Source organism: Peromyscus leucopus, chromosome 10 (genome assembly GCF_004664715.2).
Source record: "Peromyscus leucopus breed LL Stock chromosome 10, UCI_PerLeu_2.1, whole genome shotgun sequence".
Lineage (NCBI taxonomy): Eukaryota > Metazoa > Chordata > Mammalia > Rodentia > Cricetidae > Peromyscus > Peromyscus leucopus.
Window position 1 is genome coordinate 27663944 of NC_051071.1, and position 4816 is coordinate 27668759.

General features: G+C 44.5%; 1 pseudogene; it reads left to right on the plus strand.

Moving 5' to 3' along the window:
* Positions 1 to 2756: 2756 nt before the first annotated feature.
* LOC114708340 lies at positions 2757 to 3828 on the plus strand (annotated as a pseudogene).
* The last annotated feature ends 988 nt before the right edge of the window (positions 3829 to 4816 follow it).

Consider the following 4816-nt stretch of genomic DNA (forward strand, 5'->3'; position numbering starts at 1 on the left):
ATTGGCTTTCTGCTGCTTACGGTCAGCATGGTGGGGGAGGGGTAAAGAAGAAAGTGAGCAGCAATCCTAGCTATGTTGAAGAGCCCTTCCTGGGATCCATAGACTTGGAACTGGTGTGCCAGGGGGAGCAGTGGAGAAACCGCTGAAGTGGCTATTCCATTATTAGGGGGAAGGTTTTGTGAATAAGAAAAAAACATATCCAGAGGCCTCTGGAAGAGTCCAGAGCAGAGAGAAAAGGAAGCAGACTGGACATGATTGGGGCTGGGCAAGCAGGAGAGAAGAATAGTGGAGATGGCAAAAGATAGGGAAAAGCAAGAGGATAGAGAATAGCGTAATAGCAAGAGAGCAAGAAAGCAAATAGTAAAGAAGAGTGGTTTATTAGAAGGATGTGAGTAGCTGAGGGAGGGTGCAGTGGGATATTTGTACATTGTAAAGATGTATTGCTGTGATTGGTGTAATAAAAAACCGAGCAGCCAATAGCTAGGCAGGAGGGATTTCTGGGAAGAAAAGGAGGTATCTGGGAATGTGAGAGATGCTAGGAGATACGGAGAGGAAACAGGAGGTGCAAGATGGAAGAGAGATAATGCCACGTGATAGAATGTAGATTAATAGAAATGAGTTAGTTCAAGTTATAAGAGCTAGATAGGAACATGTCTAAGCTAAAGGCTGAGTTTCCATAATTAATAAGAAGTCTTGGCCAGGCGGTGGTGGCGCATGCCTTTAATCCCAGCACTCGGGAGGCAGAGGCGGGTGGATCTCTGTGAGTTCGAGGCCAGCCTGGGCTACCAAGTGAGTTCCAGGAAAGGCGCAAAGCTACACAGAAAAACCCTGTCTCGAAAAACCAAAAAAAAAAAAAAAAAAAAAAAAGTCTCCATGTCATTATTTGGGAACTGGCTGGTGAGACAGAAAAACAAGTTACAAGAAAGAGGGGCCAGGAGGATAGTGTGGCCTTTGAAATGCATAGCAGGTGTTTGTGGATAGGGACTGAGGGAGACTGGAGGCCAGCATGGGTATTAATGCTGATATGCACTTCAAGCAACTATATGTCTCTTTGGCCAAAGATAAGGGTAATAAACAAGTTCCTGAGGAATCCTGGCTTTTATTTAACTGCCAGAAATGCTTCTATAGTCCAACTTGAGCTCATTTCTGGCTATATGGACTTCCTGAGACCTAACAGTAACCTATGGGAGAATAAGACAGCAAAGGAGGATAAGTGAGGGACAGTGATAGAAGATACTCCTTGAGTCTGATTAAGACAGAATGGAAAAACTCATGAGTCAGTATGGGATGGGGTCTCCATAATGGCCCAGCTACAGGAAACCACAACAAGCAGAATATTCTGCCTCTGAATTTGAACTTGGAAGGACTTTTAAGCAAGAAGTAAATAGTGCTATTCCCTACTTCCAAGCATTGTCAAAAAATAAAAACAGTAAAGATTTAAAAAGAAATATTCTTTATAGGCAGGGAAGAGCACACCCCAAATCTATCAGTTGTAAAATAAAATCCCCATGCCAGGAACATGCTACCTCTTTGCCTTATTGCAAGGGAAGCCCCTGAGGTCACACAAATCATAAAAGTGATTGCCACTGTTATTGCTTGAATTCTAGAGCTTGATGTAAGACCTCATTTTCTGAAGATACCATGTGCTTTTGTTATAGGACACAGAGAAATCCAGCTGGGATTGAGCTAGAAGCTCTCTACCTGCTAGCTGGCTTTAGTTGTACCAAATGGTGCTGTGTGAACTGCTACAGGATAATTTTTCCCTAGTGTGATTGTTACTCTTCATGGTCAACTTGACTGGGTTTAAAATCCTCATGGAAATACCCTGCTTTGTGTGCCTGTGAAGATGTTTATAAAATGTTTAACTGAGAAATGAAGACCAGCTCTAAATCTGGGTGGCACTCTACTCCATAGGCTAGAGTCCCAGACTGAATAGAAACCTCCTCCTCCTCCTCCAGCTAACCATGTATCTTAGCTTCTGTTAAACTGCTTGCATTTGCATACACACACACACACACACACACACACACACACACACACACCATAGCTGCTGAGCAAGATGTGGTTTTTGCCTTTAAAAACCCCTTACCCTAAATACTTGGATCTCAAATACCTGAGTGTAGTCCTGGCCGGCTGGAATAAACTTTCAATTGGCTGTTTTCTGAGCGGTCATCTCTGGTGGTCTCCCCAAAAGACTATTCCCTTGTCTTTGGAGGGAATCTTCTTACTATAGGCAGCAGTTACTGGTGAAGACTTATAAACTGGCTAAACTACTGAAAATAAATTATTATGGTAACTTGGTCGCCCAGTGCTCAGAAAAGGATCGTACATATATCAGCCCTTCCAAGGCTCAGGGAACAGCCTGGAAGATGGGGCAGAAAAAAAAAAAAAATACAAGAGCCAGAGGGGTGGAATCAAGCATTATAGGGCTTTCTCTTCTAGGTAGGACCGGATCATCTCATCTCTATCTAGGAGTATGAACAACTTTGGCCTGACTGTCATGGAAACCAAATAAACAAGACAGTAAAGTGACAGCTAAGTCTGTGGTGATAATAGCTCTATTAACATTTCTCAGTAGGAGGTGAGGCATGATCCAAGGACAATTTCCCCAGGGAGTCCAGCCTTCCACTGCAGGTGAAAATTGTTACTGTGTTTGTCCACTCAACCACAGGTAAAAAGCAGAGGGTGGTTCTCTTTCTGGGTGTCCTGTGGTGAGCATCTTCCCTGTATCTGAATGAATGTCAGCACCCGCTTTCTAATTCTTTTAATGTAACCTTACACAGGCTCACAATCAACATCTGCCCCTAAGAGCACTCAAGAATCTATAACAAATAATAAGGGGAACCTGGAAGAAGCCACGTGTTTCGAGGAACCCTTCAGCAACGCTGATTAGCTGATAAGAACTTTAATATTGTGGAAGAGGTTGGAATGTTACATGTCCATAGCCTAATTACAACCTATTTTGTGCTATTTTTAGCCCCCTAAATAGCTATCCCTTGTCTGACACTGTGACTAACAGATAAAACCTTTTGGAATGTGTTAACTGAACAACAAAAACTCTAGATCCCCCCCTTTTTTCCTCAGCTGCCGCCAAGGTGCTCGGTTCTTCCGAGGAAGCTAAGGCCGCGTTGGGGTGAGGCCCTCACTTCATCAGGTGACTAGCACCATGCCGGCAGTCCGCAACACGGCCGAGCTCACCTGCATCTACTCCGCCCTCATCCCGCACGACAGGCGAGGTGACGGTCACAGAGGACAAGATCAGTGCCCTCATTAAAGCAGCTGGTGTCAATGTTGAACCTTTCTGGCCTGACTTGTTTGCAAAGGCCCTGGCCAATGTCAACATTGGGAGCCTCATCTGCAACGCAGGGGCTGGTGGGCCTGCTCCAGCAGCTGGAGCCGCGCCAGTGGTCGGTCCTGCCCCCTCTACTGCTGCTGCCCCAGCTGAGGAGAAGAAAGTGGAAGCAAAGAAGGAAGAATCTGAGGAGTCTGATGACGACATGGGCTTTGGTCTTTTTGACTAAACCTCTTTTGTTAACATGTCTAATAAAAAGAAGAACCTTTAAAAAAAAAAACAACCTCTAGCTCTCCAGATATCACTGAGGCCCACAGCTAAGGTCTCCTTGCTTTGCTTCAGCTGCCTGTCGAATGTTCCCACCAATGTGTCTGGGAAGGGGCTTGATTTACAACTTTCCTTGTGCCGTCATTATAAAGACTTCAAGCTGTCACCATACTGGAACATAGAATTGGGGATAACCTAATCTGGGTTCCTGGGCTATGGTCACTCCTATTTGGCTTTAGAATAAACTATCTGTATCCCTTTTGTGATGAGAATTGTGTTTTTGCTTTGCCAGCTGCAAAGAAGAAACAATTCGCAAATCCTGTTTTTAGGAACTCGCCCATCTCCACACTCAGCCCTCACAGCTTTGCAGGGGTCACTGTCTCCCTTGCAGAGGACAGCTACATTTGGCCCTCTGCCAACGAATCCATTTGGAACCATCAAATGACTCAACAACTTAGTCATGCACTCCTTGTGTGGGCACAGAGTTGCAGCATAAATCTAGGTCTGGCTGATGAAGAAAAGCGAAAGGGGAGCAATGTGATTTAATGAGTTTTGGAAATGCGTAATGAGGTGTCAGAGGGATTAACAGAAGAATGGCCCTAGTTAGCATTCATTCTCGATGCTCTGAGAATGACAATTACAGACTACCTGGGTGCTTCCGAATCCATTCATCCTTGCAGATTGCAACATGGAACAAGAAGGAAAACTGAGAAAATCAATAAGCGGGACTCAAATCTCACAGCAGAGCCACATCTGTAAAAACACAAGCTCAAGAAATTAGGAAATGTAAATGTAGATTAAAAGAGCAATTCGGCTGTGTCAAAGGCCTTGGGACAAGCTGACTCCTCTTGACCTCCAGTGTTGCTGATGGATGTTAGAGAAAGGGATGGGAAATAATCTTGGAAGAAGTCACACAATGTTTTCATGAGGGCTGAACCGAACCCCAGCATGATGGGTAAACTAAAAGGAGGCCATAATTGCCTCAAACAGTTCCCTATGGGCACAAAAGCAGACTCAGTAATAAGCCTGAGTAATGATGGGACTCATGTAATTAGCACAGTGCAGTGTTTTGAAAGGAAGACCTTTTAAGAGTACTTTTGGCTAACTGGCCCTGGGGTCTTTGAGTTCTCTAGAACACATTGATTACAGTGAACTCTTGAACAGGGTGTAGCAGAGCTGGTGTCTGAATCAAGGCTGGTTCACATGCCTTTGTTGTCCAAAGAGGTTGACCCAGAAGAGAGTCCTTGAAATCTCTTC